Source organism: Chiloscyllium plagiosum, unplaced genomic scaffold, assembly GCF_037043375.1.
Source record: "Chiloscyllium plagiosum isolate Xiang-an unplaced genomic scaffold, Cpla_swu_hap1 HiC_scaffold_39, whole genome shotgun sequence".
NCBI classification, from domain to species: Eukaryota; Metazoa; Chordata; class Chondrichthyes; order Orectolobiformes; family Hemiscylliidae; genus Chiloscyllium; species Chiloscyllium plagiosum.
In genome coordinates this window covers 69653620-69674938 of record NW_028270177.1, presented here as the reverse complement: position 1 = coordinate 69674938, position 21319 = coordinate 69653620, and positions in this window count along the sequence as shown.

Genomic DNA, 21319 nt, shown 5'->3' with positions numbered 1-21319 from the left:
AGGGTCTGAAGACAGTTATGGAAGACCTAATAAAATATGGTTTGGTAGAGCCCTGTATGTCACGATACAATTCCCCCATCCTGCCGGTATTGAAGTCGGACGGGAGCTACAGAATGGTCCAAGACCTAAGGCAAGTAAATAAAATTGTCCAAGTCCAAATAAAATTGTTCGGCACCCTGTCGTACCGAACCCATACACTATTCTGGGGCGAATATCCCCGAACCACGGCTGGTTTAGTGTTATAGACTTAAAGGATGCCTTCTGGGCGTGTCCCCTGGACAAGGACAGTAGGGATCTTTTTGCTTTTGAATGGGAGGATCCTGATACTGGTAGAAAACAGCAGTACAGGTGGACTGTGCTCCCCCAAGGATTCACTGAGTCCCCGACTCTGTTCGGGCAGATTCTGGAACAATTATTGGAGGGACTAACCTTGTCCCCGGCCCTTAAGCTTATACAATACGTGGACGATCTCCTTTTATCCGGGCCCACGGAGGAGGACGCCCTACTTGGGACTAATGCCCTGTTAATTTCCCTAGCTGAGAAGGGGTTAAGAGTGAGTCAGAAGAAGCTCCAATATGTCGAGAAAGAGGTTAAGTACCTGGGACACTTGATAAGCCAGGGACAGAAACGAATAAGTCCAGAAAGAGTGCGGGCAATAATCGAACTAGGCCTCCCAACGACCAAGATGGAGTTGCGGAAGTTCTTGGGACTCTTAGGCTATTGTCGGTTATGGATAGATGACTATGCCCCCTTTACTAAAGACTTGTACCTAAAACTCATTGATGAGGCACCCAATAGAATAAAATGGGAGGAGGAGGCGAAAATGTTAATTGGAATTCTAAAAGAAAAATTGATGACCGCACCTGTTTTAAGTTTGCCGGATTTTAGTAAGACATTTCGTCTCTTTGTGAACTCCAGAAAGGGAACCGCTCTTGGAGTATTGACCCAGGATTGGGGGGGGAGAAAGGAAGCCCGTGGCTTTCCTGTCAAAAATTCTGGATCCAGTCTCCCGAGGGTGGTCGGAGTGTGTCCAAGCGGTGGCAGCCACGGCAAAGCTGGTAGAGGAAAGCAGGAAGTTGACTTTCTGGGCCCCCTTGACAGTCACGACTCCCCACCAGGTTAGAGACATCCTGAATCAGAAGGCCGGGAGGTGGCTGACTGACTCGAGAATTCTGAAATATAAAGCCATATTGTTAGACCGAGAAGACCTCCGAATAGAAGTCGGGGGCTGCCAGAACCCGGCGGACTTTCTTTGGAAAGGGGAAGGGGAGGAGGAACTGGAACACTGCTGTTCAGACATAATAGAGTACCAGAGTAAAGTGAGGGAAGATCTGATGGACACCCCCTTGCATGCAGGAAGGCGGTGGTACATTGACGGGTCCTCTCGAGTGATAGATGGGAAAAGACACACGGTTATGCAGTCATTAGTGAGACTGGTTGGGAATTAGTGGAAAGTGGACGGCTACCGAATGCCTGGTCCGCACAAACGTGCGAATTGTACGCCTTGCACCGGGCTTTGAGGAATTTAAAGGGAATAGCCGGGACAATATACACTGACTCTAAGTATGCCTTTGGGGTAGTACACACCTTTGGGAAGATCTGGAAGGAAAGAGGAATGATAAATAGCAGAGGAAAGGAGTTGGTCCACGAGGAACTAGTAGCCATGATCTTGGAGGATTTGTTGCTGCCACAAGAGATTGCTGTAGTACATGTGAAAGGGCACCAGAAAGACGATAAAATAGAGACCCTGGGGAATCAATTGGCAGATGAACAGGCAAAATTGGCCGGGATGGGGAAGGAAGTAATAAACTGCCTGGTAAGGATTGCCCAATATCCGAAATTACCGAAGTGCCCACGTTTACTGACAAAGAAGAAACTCTTCTTGTGTCTCTGGGGGGTACAAAGGATACATAAGGGAAGTGGACCTTACCCGATGGCCGCCAGCTACTAAATCGACCGTTGACGCGGGACATTATTGCCCGTCTACACCAAGGGGGTCACTGGGGCGTCCAGGCACTGTGTGATGCCTTCCTGCGCCGATATGCTCACCCTGGTCTGTACACGGTAGCCAAGCAGGTCACAGGAGATTGCATAACATGTCGAAAGATTAACAAAAGGGGGCTGCGGCAGCATGCAAGACAAGGGGGGAGGAGTCCGGCCTATAGGCCGTTTGAGTATGTCCAAGTAGATTACACTGAGCTCCCCCACCATAGGTCGCCTGAAGTATCTATTAGTAGTAGTAGATCACCTGACAGGATGGGTGGAAGCTTTCCCCACTGCCACGGCAACAGCAACTCAGGTTAGCAAAATTCTACTCGAACAAATCATCCCACGATTTGGGCTACCCCGCGCTATTGACTCTGACCAGGGGAGCCACTTCACCTCGACCGTCCTCCAGAATGTAGTGCAAGCAATGGGGATTGACTGGGATTTGCACACCCCCTGGCATCCCCCCTCCTCGGGCAAGGTCGCAAGAATGAACCAGACCATCAAAAAGCAGCTAAACAAACTCACTAGTGAAATCGGCCTGCCTTGGACCAAATGCCTACCCCTTGCCCTATTGCAAATTCGCACCCAGCCAAGGCGGGATTTGGGCGTCTCCCCTTTCGAAATGCTGTTTGGCCTCCCGTTCCATGGACCGAAGGGGGAACCTCCTGTATTCGTGTCTCGGGATATGTTTGTGCAAAAATATGTGGTGGCTCTGGGGTCTGCTCTATCTCGTTTACGCCAACAGGGACTTTTGGCACAGACGCCGCCCCTCGAGTTTGCGGTGCACACCGTCAAGCCGGGTCAGTGGGTCCTAATTAAAAACTGGAAGCAACGTACCCTCGAACCAACTTGGGACGGTCCCTTCCTGGTACTTTTGACGACCGAAACGGCTGTCCGTACGGCCGAAAAGGGCTGGACACATTACACTCGAGTCAAGGGACCAGTGCCACAACCGACGGAGGATGGACGAACCTCTCTGACAAAGGCAGCTAAGGAACAGAGACCCTGAGAACAAACTAATCGGACTTTGGCGAGTCTAAAGAAACTGTGCCCTCTGGCTACAGGTGTCGCGACAAAATGCGGTCAATCGTATTGTTAACTTCCTTTGCCCTTATCGTTGGGCTGGGTCATAGTGTGCGTGTTACCCAATTTGGCCTCCGGAAAAAACAAGTAGAGGACCGTCAGTGGTTCTCCATCTCCGTGCTTGCCAACAAGCCCACACAGACATTTAGCTTAGACCTATGTGGGTTGGTGCCCTGCAGGACTAAAAGTGAACTGAATCAAACTAAACGGAACCTAGAGAGAGAAAGGGGATTCCAGGGTCAGGCGTTAGTATTACAATTGCATGGTAGGGAAGGCATACATAGGCCTCCAGCCCCCGGGGTCCAGGCTATGGTGTCAGTGGTCCATGATCCCATCACCCCTGGACAGGATTGTGGGCAGAATCAGTGCAATCCGCTCTATCTGACCATAAAGAACTTGGGAAACAACGGGGCGAGCCTTAATGGAACAATACTGGGTATTAGAGTTGGGGGCCAGGCAGGACAGGACGGGGTGCAGCTGTGCTGCACGTATATCACGGTCATTGAAGCTGAGTCTGGGGGCTCATCCGCCACCGATGAGCAGGGAAAGATTAGAATAATTGAGGTGACGGATTTGGAAAAGACCTTTGAAATAGAAACGGGATACGGGGAGGCGAATGCCTGGATGGAATGGGTCAAATATACTGTGAGGAGCATGAAAAAGAGTGATTGCTACGCATGCACGGGTGCCCGCCCTAACCCTCAGGTGGTCCCAATCCCGCTGGGATGGGAGAAACACCCACGAGCCTTGGACTGCATGATAAGGCTGTACCAGGACCGAGAGGCCTGGAACGACTCCACTTGTCGACCCTTGAGTTTGAAGTTTCCCCCCCGTCAAGTCTGAGGGGGCGCCCCGCCCGCCATCATTCTCGGGGGTAACGGGTACGCACCAGGCCTGCGTCTCTCGGACGGGACTACAGTGGGACAACGATGTGGGGACATTTGACAAGTGCAGCGGATCAATTCGGCTGGTCAATGAAACTACTGGGGGCGGGAATTACTCCCACATTCATGTGCCTAGGGCAGACCTCTGGTGGTACTGTGGTGGGAGGGTTCTGCGACAGACCCTGCCCCGAAAATGGACGGGCACTTGTGCAATCGTTCAATTGGCCATCTCATTCACCCTGGCATTTGAAAAACAAGAGCAACCCCGTTCCAGTGGAAGAACTGAGAGAGCTTTGGAGACCTCTTTCGATGATAACATATATTTAGATGCCATCGGGGTCCCCAGGGGTGTTCCTGACGAGTACAAGGCTAGGAACCAGATAGCGGCGGGTTTTGAGTCGTCACTGTTCTGGTGGGTGACCATCAATAAGAACGTGGATTGGATTAATTATATTTACTACAATCAGCAGAGGTTCATTAATTATACCCGGGATGCTGTGAAAGGAATAGCAGAACAACTGGACGCCACTAGTAGGATGGCGTGGGAACATAGGTTGGCCTTAGACATGATGTTGGCAGAGAAGGGGGGTGTTTGTGTCATGATAGGCACTCAGTGCTGCACTTTAATCCCCAACAACACAGCCCCTGATGGGTCCATCACCCGCGCCCTGGATGGACTCACCACATTGGCGGACGAACTGGCCGAAAACTCGGGTATCGACTCTGGCCTCACGGACTGGTTGGAAGCTTGGTTTGGTAAATGGACGGGGGTAGTCGTTCCCTTTCTTGTCTCATGTATAGTGGTGGCAGGGGTACTCACTGCCCTTGGGTGTTGCATTATTCCCTGCGTCCGGGGATTAACTCAACGACTGATCGAAACCGCCCTTACTAAGAGGGATGTTCCCTATGGGCAGGTTGAACGAATGAATCTCGAGATGGAACAACGTGAATCCCTCTTGGGCGGTGGTAGTATTAGAGACGGGCAGTTTGATGAACAAGCTCGGGAGTTATTAAACGCCCTGGAGAAGAAACTTACGGTTTAAAAATTACAGACCGTAAGAAAAGACACGGGGGATTTTTAGGGGGTAGTGTAATTTTTAAACGGTTAGCTGCATTTTAGTCTTTTCTACCTTATAGTAAACACAAGCAGACACTCGAAACCGGTGCCGGACCTCCCCCATGTTTTTATGAATGAAACAATTGTAACAGTTTTCCTCGATAGCTGAGAGACCGCCCTTAACCACAGTTGTACAACACCATCCATATAAGGAAAGAACGGGGAACTCGAACACTGATTGGCCAAGTGAGTAACAAAATAATCGCAGGCACCAGAACCCAAATAAGGAAAACAGTGGTGAACCCTAGCACTCATTGGTCAAGACAGCAGTAGGAGACCCAGCCCACATTCACGTGTATATAATGTGTGGAGATTATTATTAATGTGTGTACCCACGAGGCATTTGCACCCGACTTTGCAAAGTTGAATGAAAAGTTTTGGACAGACTCCTCCGTGTCTTTGTTCGTGGGAAGGGAAATAAAAGTGCCGGAGATGGGGCTGGACAGCCGCATATCTCGCACAAGAGGGACTGAGAGAGAGATGGGCACAGAGAGGGATAAAGGGACAGAGAGAGATGGGTACAGAGAGAGAGGGACAGTGAGAGAGAGAGGGACTGAGAGAGAGTGACACAGAGAGAGACAGAGAGATAGGGACAGAAAGCCAGAGAGAGAGGGACACAGAGAGAAGGACAGAGAGAGAGAGAGGGAGAGGGACAGAGAGACAGAGGGAGAGAGCGACAGAGAGGGAGAGAGTGACACAGAGAGAGGGGACAGAGAGAGAAAGGGTCAGAAAGACTGAGATAGAGAGAGTGGGACAGAGAGAGAGCGACAGAGAGAAAGAGAGGGACAGCGAGGGTGGCGGGGGGGGGACAGAGCGACAGAGAGAGAGAGGGACACAGAGAGAGCGAGAGAGGGACAGAGAGAGAGGGACAGGGACAGAGAGAAGGACAGAGCGAGAGAGAACGAGTGAGGGAGGGACAGACAGAGAGGGACAGAAAGACAGAGAGATAGAGGGACAGAAAGACAGAGACAGAGAGTGACAGCGAGACTGAGAGACTGAGGGACAGAGAGAGGAAGGGGGGACCAAAGTGATGGAGAGAGTGGGGTGCAGAGAGCAAGGGACAAAGACAGAGAGAGAGGGGGACAGATAGAGAGGGACACAGAGAGTGAGAAAGGGACAGACAGAGAGGTGGACAGAGAGAGAGGGACAGAGAGAGAGGGACACAGAAAGTGAGGGACAGAGAGAGAGAGGGACACAGAGGGAGAGAGAGGGACAGAGAGACACAGAGAGGGAGGGGCAGAGAGACAGCGCGAGAGTGAGGAGGACAGAGAGAGAGGGACAGAGAGAGAGGGACACAGTGTGAGAGAGAGGGACACAGAGAGAGAGAGGGTAAGAGAGAGAGGGACACAGTGAGAGAGAGTGAGGGTAACAGAGAGAGAGATAGAGGGACAGAGAGAGTGGGGACAGAGAGCGAGAGCGAGGGAGGGACAGACAGACAGAGAGGGACAGAGAGACAGAGAGAGAGGGACAGAAAGACAGAGAGAGACATAGAGAGTGAGGTACAGAGAGACCGAGGGACAGAGAGAGGGAGGGGAGACAAAGAGACAGAGAGAGAGGGGTCAGACAGAGGGGGGACAGAGAGAGAGAGAGGGACAGAGAGAGAGAGGGACACAGAGAGAGAGGCGGACAGAGAGAGAGCGACAAAGAGAGCGAGAGACACAGAGAGAGTGAGAGGGACTGAGAGAGTGAGAGGGACTGAGAGAGAGTGACACAGAGAGAGACAGAGAGAGAGGGACAGAGAGAGAGGGGGGGAACAGAGAGAGGGACACAGACAGAAGGGTTACAGAGAGTGGGACAGAGAGAGACAGTGAGGGACAGAGAGCGAGGGGAACAGAGAGAGAGAGAGGGACAGAGAGAGAGAGGGATATACAGAGAAAGGGACAGAGGGAGAGAGGGGGACAGAGAGAGAGAGGGACAGAGAGTGAGAGGGACAGAGATAGAGAGGTACACAGCGAGGTAGAAAAGGGACAGAGAGAGAGAGGGACAGAGAGAGAGGGACGGAGAGAGCGGAATACAGAGAGTGAGTTAGAGGGACAGAGAGACAGAGAGAGAGAGGGACAGAGAGGGAGAGAGTGACACAGAGATAGAGAGGGGGATAGAGAGAGAGAGGGACAGAAATACTGAGAGAGAGAGAGAGTGGGACAGAGAGAGCGACAGAGAGAAAGAGGTTCACAGAGAGAGCGAGAGATGGACAGAGAGATAGAGAGGGATATACAGAGAGAGGGACAGAGGGAGAGAGTGGGACAGACAGCGAGAGAGACAGATAGAGAGATGGTAACAGAGAGGGATAAGGGACAGAGAGAGAGGGACAGAGAGACAGAGAGGGACTGAGAGAGAGGGACAGAGAGAGAGAGAGGGAGAGGGACAGAGAGACAGAGAGAGAGAGCGACAGAGAGGCAGAGAGTGACACAGAGAGAGGGGGGGACAGAGAGAGAGAGGGGGACAGAAAGACTGAGACAGAGTGGGACAGAGAGAGAGCGACAGAGAGAAAGAGGGGGACAGCGGGGGAGGGGGACAGAGCGACAGAGAGAGAGAAGGACACAGAGAGGTCGAGAGAGGGACAGAGAGAGAGGAACAGAGTGATAGACACAGAGGGGAGACCAAAGTGATAGACACAGAGGGGTCAGAGAGAGAGGGACAGAGACAGAGAGAGAGGTACACAGAGAGAAAGGGACACGGAGAGAGGGACAGAGAGAGAAGAGGGAGACAGAGAGAGAGAGAGAAAGAGAAGGACAGAGAGAGTGGTACAGAGAGAGAGGGGCACAGTGTGAGTGATCGGGACACAGAGAGAGAGAGAGGGACAGCGAGACGCAGAAAGAGAGAGTGAGAGAGAGGCAGACATAGAGAGAGAGGGAAAGAGAGGGGGAAAGAGAGACAGAAAGAGCGAGAGAGGGACAGAGAGGGAGGGACAGTGACAGAGAAAAGGTCTCAGAGAGAGAGAGCGAGTGAGGGACAGACAGTGAGGGACAGAAAGACAGAGAGTTAGAGAGACAGAAAGACAGAGACAGAGAGAGACTGAGGGACAGCGAGACGGAGGGGGACCAAAGTGATAGAGAGAGCGTGATTGAGAGAGAGGGACAAAGGCAGAGAGAGAGAGAGAGAGAGAGAGAGAGAGAGAGAGAGAGAGGGACACAGAGAGGGAGAAAGGGACAGAGAAAGAGCGACAGAGAGAGCGAGAGGGACAGAGAGAGAGAGGGACTAAGAGAGAGTGACACAGAGAGAGATAGAGAGAGAGGGACAGAGAGAGGGGAAAACAGAGCGAGAGGGACACAGAGAGAGAGGGACAGAGAGAGAGAGGGACACAGAGAGAGAGAGAGAGGGACACAGAGAGAGGGTCAGAGAGAGAGAAACAGAGAGAGATAAACAGAGGGAGAAAGAGAGACAGAGAGACACAGAGAGAGAGGGACAGAGAGACAGAGCGAGAAAGAGTGGGGCAGAGAGAGAGGGACAGAGAGAGAGAGGGACACAGTGAGAGAGAGTTGACAGGGAGAGAGAGAGAGAGAAAGAGAGAGGAACAGAGAGAGAGGGGACAGAGAGACCGAGAGCGAGGGAGGGACAGACAGAGAGCGACAGAGACAGAGGGACAGAGAGAGGGACAGAAAGACAAAGAGATTGAGGGGCAGAAAGACAGAGACAGAGAGAGACAGAGAGACTGAGGGACAGTGAGAGGGAGGGGGGACAAAGAGACAGAGAGAGGGGGGGACAGAGAGAGAGAGACAGAGAGAGCGAGAGGGACAGAGAGAGAGAGGGACTAAGAGAGAGTGACACAGAGAGTGATAGAGAGAGAGGGACAGAGAGGGAGTGGGACACAGAGCGAGAGGGATACAGAGTGAGAGGGACAGAGAGAGAGGGAAAGAGAGAGAGGGACACAGAGAGGGAGAGAGGGACACAGAGAGAGGGACAGAGAGAGAAGTGTGAGACAGAGAGAGTGACAGAGAGAGAGGGACACAGAGAGAGAGGGGGACACAGAGAGAGGGACAGAGAGAGAAGTGGGAGACAGAGAGAGTGACAGAGAGAGAGGGACACAGAGGGAGGGGGACACAGAGCGAGAGGGACACAGAGTGAGAGGGACAGAGAGAGGGACACAGAGAGAGAGAGAGGGACACAGAGAGAGGGACAGAGAGAGAAGTGGGAGACAGAGAGAGAGACAGAGAGAGAGGGACAGAGAGAGAGTGATAGAGAGAGAGGGACACAGAGGGAGAAAGAGAGACAGAGAGACACAGAGAGAGGGACAGAGAGACAGAGAGAGAAAGAGGGGGACAGAGAGAGAGAGAGGGACAGAGATAGAGAGGGACACAGTGAGAGAGAGGGGCACAGAGAGAGAGAGTGAGGGAGGGACAGACAGAGTGGGACAGAGAGACAGAGGGACAGAGAGAGAGAGAGAGAGACAGAAAGACTGAGAGATTGAGGGGCAGAAAGACAGAGACAGAGAGAGACAGAGAGACTGAGGGACAGTGAGAGGGAAGGGGGACAAAGCGACAGAGAGAGGGGGACGGAGAGAGAGAGAGGGACTGAGAGAGAGTGACACAGAGAGAGACAGAGAGATAGGGACAGAGAGCCAGTGAGAGAGGGACACAGAGAGAGGGACACAGAGAGAGAGAGAGAGAGAGAGAGGGAGAGAGAGACAGAGACAGAGCGACAAAGAGGGAGAGAGTGACACACAGAGAGAGGGGGGGACAGAGAGAGAGAGAGGGACAGAAAGACTGAGAGAGAGAGTGGGACAGAGAGAGAGAGCGACAGAGAGAAAGAGAGGGACAGCGGGGGGGGGGGGCAGAGCGACAGAGAGAGAAAGGGACACAGAGAGAGCGAGAGAGGGACAGAGAGAGAGGAACAGAGACAGAGAGAAGGACAGAGAGAGAGAGAGAGCGAGGGAGGGAGGGACAGACAGAGAGGGACAGAAAGACAGAGAGATAGAGGGGCAGAAAGACAGAGAAAGACAGAGACAGACAGAGACTGAGGGACAGAGAGAGGGAGGGGAGACCAAAGTGATAGACACAGAGGGGGACAGGGAGAGAGGGACAGAGACAGAGCGAGAGGTGCATAGAGAGAGAGGGACACAGAGAGAGGGACAGAGAGAGAAGAGGGGGACAGAGAGAGAGAGAGAGAAAGAGAGGGACAGAGAGAGGGGTACAGTGAGAGAGAGGGGCACAGTGTGAGTGATAGGGACACAGAGAGAGAGAGAGGGACAGCGAGATGCAGAGAGAGAGGGACAGAGAGACAGAGTGAGAGAGAGGCGGACAAAGAGAGAGAGCGACAGAGAGGGGGAAAGAGAGACAGAAAGAGCGAGGGAAGGACAGACACTGAGGGACAGAAAGACAGAGAGATAGAGGGACAGAAAGACAGAGACAGAGAGAGACAGAGAGAGACAGAGAGACTGAGGGACAGAGAGAGGAAGGGGGTACCAAAGTGATAGAGGGAGAGCGGGACGGAGAGAGTGGGACAAAGACAGAGAGAGAAAGAGACAGAGAGAGAGGGACACAGAGAGGGAGAAAGGGACAGAGAGAGACCGACAGAGAGAGCGAGAGGGACAGAGAGAGAGGGGGACTAAGAGAGAGTGACACAGAGAGAGATGGAGAGAGAGGGACAGAGAGAGGGGGGACTCAGAGCGAGAGGGACACAGAGAGAGAGAGGGACAGAGAGAGAAAGGGACACAGAGAGAGAGAGGGACACAGAGAGAGGGACACAGAGAGAAGTGGTAGACAGAGAGAGAGGGACAGCGAGAGAGGGACAGAGAGAGAGGGACACAGAGGGAGAAAGAGAGACAGAGAGACACAGAGAGAGGGACAGAGAGACACAGAGAGAGAGGGACACAGAGAGGGAGGTAGGGACAGAGAGAGGGGGACAGAGAGAGAGCGACAGAGAGAGCGAGAGGGACAGAGGGAGGGACTGAGAGAGAGTGACACAGAGAGAGAGAGGGGGACAGAGAGAGAGGGTACACAGAGAGAGAAGGACACACAGAGAGAGGGAGAGAAAGGGAGAGAGAGGGAGAGAGAGAGAGGGACAGAGAGAGGGGTACAGTGAGAGAGAGGGGCACAGTGTGACTGATAGGGACACAGAGAGAGAGAGAGGGACAGCGAGACGCAGAGAGAGAGGGACAGAGAGACAGAGTGAGAGAGAGGCGGACAAAGAGAGAGAGCGACAGAGAGGGGGAAAGAGAGACACGAAGAGCGAGGGAGGGACAGACAGTGAGGGACAGAAAGACAGAGAGATAGAGGGACAGAAAGACAGAGCCAGAGAGAGACAGAGAGACTGAGGGACAGAGAGAGGGAGGGGAGACCAAAGTGATAGACACAGAGGGGGACAGAGAGAGAGGGACAGAGAGAGAAAAGGACAGAGAGAGAGAGAGAGAGGGACACAGAGAGAGGGACAGAGAGAGAAGTGGGAGACAGAGAGAGAGGGACAGAGAGAGAGGGACTGAGAGAGAGGGACACAGAGGGAGAAAGAGAGACAGAGAGACACAGAGCGAGAGGGACACACACAGAGAGAGACAGAGAGAGTAAAGGACACAGAGAGAGAGGGACAGAGTGAGAGGGACAGAGAGAGAGGGACAGAGAGAGAGGGACACCGAGTGAGAAAGAGAGACAGAGAGACTCAGAGAGAGAGGGACAGAGAGACAGAGCGAGAAAGAGGGGGACAGAGAGAGAGGGGGACAGAGAGAGAGAGCGAGAGAGGAACAGAGAGAAAGGGGACAGAGAGAGAGAGCGAGGGAGGGAAAGACAGAGAGGGACAGAGAGACAGAAGGAGAGAGAGAGACAGAGAGAGAGGGACACAGAGAGAGAGAGAGGGACAGAGAGAGAAGTGGGAGACAGAGAGAGATATACAGAGAGAGAGGGACAGAGAGAGAGGTACACAGAGGGACAAAGAGAGACAGAGAGACACAGAGAGAGGGACAGAGAGTCAGAGCGAGAAAGAGGGGGACAGAGAGAGAGAGGGACAGAGAGAGAGGGACACAGTGAGAGAGAGAGGGGCACAGAGAGAGAGAGAGCGAGGGTGGGAGGGACAGACAGAGAGAGACAGAAAGACAGAGAGATAGAGGGACAGAAAGAAAGAGACAGAGAGCGACAGAGAGACTGAGGGACAGAGAGAGGGAGGGGGGACCACAGTGATAGAGAGAGAGCGGGATTGAGAGAGAGGGACAAAGACAGAGAGAGAGAGAGAGAGGGAGAGAGACAGAGAGGGAGGGACACAGAGAGGGAGAAAGGGACAGAGAGAGAGCGACAGAGAGAGCGAGAGGGACAGAGAGAGAGAGGGACTAAGAGAGAGTGACCCAGAGAGAGAGGGGGGGACAGAGAGGGAGGGGGACACAGAGCGAGAGGGACACAGAGTGAGAGGGACAGAGAGAGAGGGACAGAGAGAGAGAGAGACACAGAGAGAGGGACAGAGAGAGAAGTGGGAGACAGAGAGAGAGAGACAGAGAGAGAGGGACAGAGAGAGAGTGATAGAGAGAGAGGGACACAGAGGGAGAAAGAGAGACAGAGAGACACAGAGAGAGGGACAGAGAGACAGAGAGAGAAAGAGGGGGACAGAGAGAGAGAGAGGGACAGAGATAGAGAGGGACACAGTGAGAGAGAGGGGCACAGAGAGAGAGAGAGAGGGACAGAGAGAGAGGGGACAGAGAGAGAGAGAGCGAGGGAGGGACAGACAGAGAGGGACAGAGAGACAGAGGGACAGAGAGAGAGAGACAGAGAGACATACAGAGAGAGGGACAGCAAGATAGAGAGATTGAGGGGCAGAAAGACAAGACAGAGAGAGACAGAGCGACTGAGGGACAGTGAGAGGGAGGGGGGACAAAGAGACAGAGAGAGAGGGAGACAGAGGGAGAGGGACAGAAAGAGAGAGAGGGACTGAGAGAGGGGGCACAGAGAGAGACAGTGACATAGGGACAGAGAACCAGAGAGAGGGACACAGAGCGAGAGGGACACAGAGAGAGAGGGAGAGGGACAGAGAGAGAGGAAGAGGGACAGAGAGAAGGACAGAGAGAGAGAGAGAGCGAGGTAGGGAGGGGCAGACAGAGAGAGACAGAAAGACAGAGAGACAGAGGGACAGAAAGACAGAGACAGAGAGAGACAGAGAGACTGAGGGACAGAGAGAGGGAGGGGAGACCAAAGTGATAGACACAGAGGGGTGCAGAGAGAGAGGGACAGAGACAGAGAGAGAGGTACATAGAGAGAGAGGGACACAGAGAGAGGGACAGAGAGTTAAGAGGGAGACAGAGAGAGAGAGAGAGACAGAGAAAGAGAGGGACAGAGAGAGTGGTACAGAGAGAGGGGGGCCACAGTGTGAGTGATAGGGACACAGAGAGACAGAGGGACAGCGAGATGCAGAGAGAGAGGGACAGAGAGACAGAGTGAGAGAGAGGCGGACAAAGAGAGAGAGGGAAAGAGAGGGAGAAAGAGAGACAGAAAGAGCGAGAGAGGGGCAGAGAGGGAGGGACAGTGACAGAGAAAAGGACTCAGAGAGAGAGAGAGAGCGAGGGAGGGACAGATAGTGAGGGACAGAAAGACAGAGAGAGAGAGGGACAGAAAGACAGAGACAGAAAGAGACAGAGAGACTGAGGGACAGAGAGATGGAGGGGGGACCAAAGTGATAGAGAGAAAGCGGGATTGAGAGAGAGGGACAAAGACAGAGAGAGAGAGAGAGAGACAGCGAGAGCGGGACACAGAGAGGGAGAAAGGGACAGAGAGAGAGCGACAGAGAGAGCGGGAGGGACAGAGAGAGAGAGGGACTAAGAGAGAGTGACACCGAGAGAGTTAGAGAGAGGGACAGAGAGAGAGGGGAACACAGAGCGAGAGGGACACAGAGAGAGAGGGACAGAGAGAGAGAGACACAGAGAGAGAGAGGGACACAGAGAGAGGGACAGAGAGAGAGTGACAGAGAGAGAGGGACACAGAGGGAGAAAGAGAGACAGAGAGACACACAGAGAGAGGGACAGAGACACAGAGCGAGAAAGAGGGGGACAGAGAGAGAGAGGGACAGAGAGAGAGAGAGGGAAGTGAGAGAGAGGGGCACAGAGAGAGAGAGAGAGAGGAACAGAGAGAGAGGCGACAGAGAGAGAGAGCGAGGGAGGGACAGACAGAGAGGAACAGAGAGACAGAGGGACAGAGAGAGAGAGAGAGAGAGAGAGACAGAGAGACAGACAGAGAGAGGGACAGAAAGACCGAGACAGAGAGAGACAGAGAGACTGAGGGACAGGGAGAGGGAGGGGGGACAAAGAGACAGAGAGAGAGGGGGACAGAGAGAGAGAGGGACAGAGAGAGCGAGAGGGACAGAGAGAGAGAGGGACTAAGAGAGAGTGACACAGAGAGAGATAGAGAGAGAGGGGCAGAGAGGGAGGGGGACACAGAGCGAGAGATAGAGAGAAAGTGACAGAGAGAGAGAGTGACACAGGGAGAGAGAGAGAGATGGACACAGAGAGAGAGGGACAGAGAGAGAGGGACAGAGAGAGAGGGACATAGAGGGACAAAGAGAGACAGAGAGGCACAGAGAGAGGGACAGAGAGACAGAGCGAGAAAGAGGGGGACAGAGAGAGAGGGGGACAGAGATAGAGTGACACAGTGAGAGAGAGAGGGGCACAGAGAGAGAGAGAGCGAGGGAAGGACAGACAGAGTGGGACAGAGAGACAGAGGGACAGAGAGAGAGACACACAGAGAGACAGACAGAGAGAGGGACAGAAAGACAAAGAGATTGAGGGGCAGAAAGACAGAGACAGAGAGTGACAGAGAGACTGAGGGACAGTGAGAGGGAGGGGGACAAAGCGACAGAGAGGGGGGACGGAGAGAGAGAGAGGGACTGAGAGAGAGTGACACAGAGAGAGACAGAGAGATAGGGACAGAGAGCCAGAGAGAGAGGGACACAGAGAGGGCGACACAGAGAGAGAGGGAGAGGGAGAGAGAGACAGAGAGAGAGCGACAAAGAGGGAGAGAGTGACACACAGAGAGAGGGGGTCAGAGAGAGAGAGGAACAGAAAGACTGAGAGAGATAGTTGGACAGAGAGAGAGCGACAGAGAGAAAGAGAGGGACAGCGGGGGGGGGTGGGGGGGGGGACAGAGCGACAAAGAGAGAAAGGGACACAGAGAGAGCAAGAGAGGGACAGAGAGAGAGGAACAGAGACAGAGAGAAGGACAGAGAGAGAGCGAGGGAGGGAGGGACAGACAGAGAGGGACAGAAAGACAGAGAGATAGAGGGGCAGAAAGACAGAGACAGAGAGAGACAGAGAGACTGAGGGACAGAGAGAGGGAGGGGAGACCAAAGTGATAGACACAGAGGGGGACAGAGAGAGAAGAGGGAGACAGAGAGAGAGAGAGAGAAAGAGAGGGACAGAGAGAGAGGTACAGTGAGAGAGAGTGGCACAGTGTGAGTGATAGGGACACAGAGAGAGAGAGAGGGAGGGAGGGACAGACAAAGAGAGACAGAAAGACAGAGAGATAGTGGGACAGAAAGACAGAGACAGAGAGAGACAGAGAGACTGAGGGACAGAGAGAGGGAGGGGAGACCAAAGTGATAGACACAGAGGGGTGCAGCGAGAGAGGGACAGAGACAGAGAGAGAGGTACATAGAGAGAGAGGGACACAGAGTAAGGGACAGAGAGTTAAGTGGGAGACATAGAGAGAGAGAGAGAAAGAGAGAAAGAGAGGGACAGAGAGAGTGGTACAGAGAGAGAGGGGGCCACAGTGTGAGTGATAGGAACACAGAGAGACAGAGGGACAGCGAGATGCAGAGAGGGAGGGACAGAGAGACAGAGTGAGAGAGATGCGGACAAAGAGAGAGAGGGAAAGAGAGGGGGAAAGAGAGACAGAAAGAGCGAGAGAGGGGCAGAGAGGGAGGGACAGTGACAGAGAAAAGGACTCAGAGAGAGAGAGAGCGAGGGAGGGACAGACAGTGAGGGACAGAAAGACAGAGAGAGAGAGGGACAGAAAGGCAGAGACAGAGAGAGACAGAGAGACTGAGTGACAGAGAGATGGAGGGGGGACCAAAGTGATAGAGAGAAAGCGGGATTGAGAGAGAGGGACAAAGACAGTGAAAGAGAGAGAGCGAGACAGCGAGAGAGGGACACAGAGAGGGAGAAAGGGACAGAGAGACCTAGAGAGAAGAGGGACATAGGGACACAGAGAGAGGGGGACAGAGAGACAGAGGGACAGAGGGACAGTGAAACACAGAGAGAGAGAGGGACCGTGAGACAGAGGGACAGAGAGAGAGACAGAGAGAGGGACAGAGACAGAGTGAGAGAGGGACAGAGAGACAGAGATAGAGAGAGAGAGAGAGAGAGAGAGGTAGACAGTGAGAGGGGGACAGAGAGCGCGAGGGACAGAGAGAGAGAGAGGGACAGAATGAGAGGGTCAGAGAGAAAGAGAGTGTGGGTCAGAGGGACTGAGAGAGAGAGCGGGGATAGAGAGACAGAGGGACAAGACAGAGAGGGACACGGAGAGAGAGAGAGGGACAGAGAGCCAGTGGGACAGAGCGAGAGAGGGACAGAGAGAGGGAGAGAGAGAGAGGGACAGAGAGAGGGACAAAAAGAGGGGGACAGAGAAACAGAGAGAGAGTGAGGGACAGAGAGACTGAGAGAGAGAGGGAAAGAGAGACTGGGAGAGAGAGAGAAGGACAGAGAGACTGAGTGAGATGGGGTGGGCACAGAGAGAGAGGAACAGAGAGAGAGGGACACAGAGTGAGAGAAGGAGAGTGACAGATAGACAGAGAAAGAGGGACAGAGACAAAAAAAGAGATGGACAGCGGGAAAGAGGGGCACAATGATAGAGAGGGACAGAGAGACAGAGTGAGAGAGGGACAGAGGGACAAAAAGATAGAGAGAGAGAGGGAGACAGTGAGAGGAGAACAGAGAGCGCGAGGGACAGAGGGAGAGGGACAGAATGAGAGGGACAGAGAGAAAGAGAGTGTGAGTCAGAGGGACTGTGAGAGAGAGAGAGAGCGGGGATAGAGAGACAGAGGGACAAGAGAGAGAGGAACACACAGAGAGAGAGGGATAGGGACAGAGACACCGAGAGAGAGGGGGACAGAGAGACAGAGCGGGAGAGAGCAAAACAAAGAGAGAGAGGGAGACAGAGAGGGAGGGGATAGAGAGGCAGAGAGAGTGAGAGGGGCAGAGAGACAGAGAGAGTGATGGACAGAGAGAGAGAGGGACACAGAGAGAGCAAGAGAGGGACAGAGATAGAGAGGGACAGAGAGACAGAGAGAGGAACAGAGACAGAGAGAAGGACACAGAGAGAGCGAGAGGGACAAAGAGAGAGAGAGCGACGGAGGTACAGAGTGAGTGGGACAGAGAGAAAGAGGGACACAGAGAGAGAAAGACAGAGAGACACAGAGATAGAGGGACAGAGAGAGAGGGGCACACAGAGAGGGTGAGGGACAGAGGGAGAGGGGCAGAGAGAGAGGGACAGGGCGAGACGGACAGAGAGAGGGACAGAGAGAGGGACAGAGAGAGAGCGCGGGACAGAGAGAGAGGGACACAGGGAGAGAGAGACAGAGAGAGAGAGAGGGGAGAGAGAGAGTGGGAGGGAGAGAGAGATAGAGGGACAGAGAGAGAGGGATGGAGAGAGCGGGAGGGACACAGGGAGAGAGAGAGCGACATAGAAAGAGAGAGAGGTGCAGGGGGACAGAGAGAGAGAGGGACCGAGAGACAGATGGAGAGAGGGACAGAGAGAGACAAAGACAGAGTGAGATAGGGACAGAGGGATAGAGAGTGAGAGCGAGTGAGAGAGAGAGAGAGATTGAGGGACAGAGAGACAGAGGGACAGAGAGAGAGAGGACCGAGGGATACAGAGAGAGGGACAGAGAGCCCGAGGGACAGAGAGAGAGAGAGGGACAGAGAGAGAGGGACAGAAAGACTGAGAGAGAGTGGGAAAGAGAGAGAGGGACAGAGAGCCCGAGGGACAGAGAGAGAGGGGGACAGAAATAGCTGGACAGAGAGACTGGAGAGAGAGAGGGATAGAGAGCGAGGGACAGAGAGCCGGAGGAACAGAGAGCGAGAGGGACAGAGACCGGGAGGCAGAGAGACTGAGAGAGAGAGGGACAGAGAGACTGACAGAGGGAGGGGGGACAGAGAGACAGAGGCACAGAGAGAGTGTGGAACAGAGAGAGAGAGGGACACAGAGTGAGAGAAGGAGAGGGACAGAGAGAGACAGAGACACAGAGATAGAGGGACAGAGAGAGAGCGAGAGATAGAGCGACAGGGAGACAGAGAGAGAGAGGGAGAGAGAGACAGAGTGACAGAGAGAGAGGGAGAGAGAGTGAGAGAGAGAGAGAGAGAGACCGAGGGACAGAGAGAGGGACAGAGAGAGGGGGACAGAGAGACATAGACAGAGAGGCACAGAGGGACACAGCAGGAGAGTGGGACAGAGAGACAGAGTGGGAGAGGGAGAGAGAGCCTAGGAACAGAGAGAGAGGGACAGAGGGACTGAGAGAGAGAGAGGGACTGAGAGAGAGAGAGTGAAAGAGAGAAAGATAGGGAGCCCGAGGGACAGAGAGAGAGAGGGACAGAGAGAGCGGGACAGAGAGACTGAGAGAGAGGGATAGAGAGAGAGGGACAGAGAGAGGTGGGCAGAGAGACTGAGAGAGAGACAGAGACAGAGTGAGATAGGGACAGAGAGACAGAGGGATAGAGAGAGAGATCGAGGGACAGAGAGACCGAGGGACAGAGAGAGAGAGGACCGAGGGATACAGAGAGAGGGACAGAGGGACAGAAAGAGAGAGGGACAGAGAGACAGAGAGGCACAGAGGGACACAGCGGGAGAGTGGGACAGAGAGACAGAGTGAGAGAGGGACAGAGAGCCCGAGGGACAGAGAGGGGGGGACAGAGAGAGAGCGAAAGAGAGAGAGAGAGGGACAGAGAGAGAGAGGGAAGAGAGACAGACAGAGAGAGAGGGGGACAGAGGGACACAGAGGGAAAAGTGGACATCGAGACCGAGGGAGAGTGAGACAGAGATGTTGAGGGACAGAGAGAGAGAGAGGGAGAGAGAGAGCGGGACAGAGAGAGAGGGACAGAGAGACTGAGAGAGACAGAGGGACAGACAGAGAAGGACAGAGAGCCCGAAGGACAGAGAGAGAGAGAGAGGGAAAGAGAGAGAGGGACAGTGAGACAGAGCGAGAGAGAGGGACAGAGAGACTGAGAGAGAAAGCCAGAGGGACACAGTGAGAGAGAGAGAGCGACATAGAAAGAGAGAGGGACAGAGGGACTGAGAGAGAGGAACAGACAGACAGAGGGACAGAGAGAGAGAGAGAGAGAGAGACCGAGGGACATAGAGAGAGGGACAGAGAGAGAGGGACCGAGAGACAGAGAGAGAGAACGACAGGGGGACAGCGGGAGAGAGGGACAGAGAGACAGAGAGAGAGAGGGGAACAGAGGGACACAGAGGGAGAGAGGGACAGAGAGACAGAGAGAGAGGGAGACAGAGAGAGGAGCAGAGACAGAGGGACAGAGAGAGATGGACAGAGAGACAGAGTGAGAGAGGGACAGAGAGAGAGGTACAGAGAGAGAGAGGAACAGAGAGACTGAGATAGAGAGAGGGACAGAGAGAGAGGGAGAGAGAGAGAGAAGTACAGGGAGACTGAGAGAGAGGGGGAACAGATAGAGGCACAAAGAGAGAGGAAGACAGAGAGAGAAAGACACAGAGTGAAAGAAGGACCGGGACAGAGAGACAGAGAGAGGGACAGAGAGACAGAGAGGTAGAGAGCAACACAGAGAGGGAGAGGGAGACAGAGAGAAAGGGGACAGAGAGACGGGGGTGGGGGACAGAGAGAGAGGGATAAAGAGAGAGAGGGGGGGCAGAGAGACAAAGAGAGAAAGAGGGACAGAGACGGAGAGAGGGACAGAGAGACACAGAGAAAGGGAATAGAGAGACAGAGGGACAGAGAGAGAGAGTAACATAGAGAGAGAGAAGGAAAGAGAGACAGAGAGGGATAGAGCAACACAGAGAGAGAGGGAGACAGAGATGGAGGGTACAGAGAGGCAGAGAGAGAGAGAGAGGGACAGAGAGAGAGGGATAGAGACTGAGGGACAGAGAGAGAGAGGGACAGAGGGACAGAGAGAGAGCGACAGAGACCGAGACAAGGACACAGTGAGCGAGAGAGGGACAGAGAGAGAGCGAGGGAGGTATAGAGTGAGAGTGGCAGAGAGACACAGAGATGGAGGAACAGAGAGAGAGCGAGAGATAGAGCGACAGAGGGACACCGAGAGAGAGGGATAGACAGAGAGGGGGGGGGGGGACACAGAGAGGGTGAGGGACAGAGAAAGAGAGGGAGAGAGAGAGGGACACAATGTGAGAGGGACAGATGACAGAGAGAGGGGCAGAGAGAGAGAGACAGAGAGAGCGAGGAGGTCAGAAAGAGAGACGGAGAGAGCGAGACGGACACAGTGAGAGAGAGAACGACATTGAAAGTGAGAGACGGACAGAAAGACACAGAGGGAGTGGGGAAGAGAAACACAGAGAGAGAGGTACAGAGAGACTGAGAGAGAGAGCGAGAGCGACACAGTGAGAGAGAGAGCGACATAGAAAGAGAGGGGGGACAGAGGGACAGAAAGACAGAGGGACAGAGGGACACAGAGAGAGAGAGGGACAGAGAGGCCGAGGGACAGAGAGAGAGAGGGAGAGAGAGAGAGGGGGACAGAGAGAGAGGGGGACAGAGAGAGGGACAGAGACCGCGAGGGACAGAGAGAGAGGGGGACAGAGAGAAACTGAGAGAGAGGGACAGAGAGAAAGTGAGAGAGGGCAGAGAGGCAAAGAGGGAGAGAGCAACACAGAGAGAGAGAGCGAGAGACAGAGAGGGAGGGGACAGACAGACAGGGAGAGAGGCGGACAGAGAGAAAGAGAGAGGGACAGGGAGGAAGAGAGAGATGGTCAGGGAGACTGAGAGAGAGAGAGGGACAGAGTGAGAGAGGGAGCGACATAGGAAGACAGAAAGGGACAGGGGGACAGAGAGAGAGGGACAGAGGGACAGAGAGAGAGAGAGAGAGAGAGAGAGACCGAGGGACATAGAGAGAGGAACAGAGAGAGAGAGAGAGAGAGGGACCCAGAGACAGAGAGAGAGGGACAGAGGGACAGAGAGAGAGAGGGACACAGAGTGAGAGAGACACAGAGAGGGAGGGACAGAGCGACAGAGAGGGAGAGAGCAACACACAGATATAGAGGGAGACAGAGAGAGGGGACAGAGAGAGAGAGAGGAGGACAGAGAGAGAGGGAGGGACAGAGAGAGAGGGACAAAGAGACAGAGAGAGAGGGACAGAGACAGAGACAGA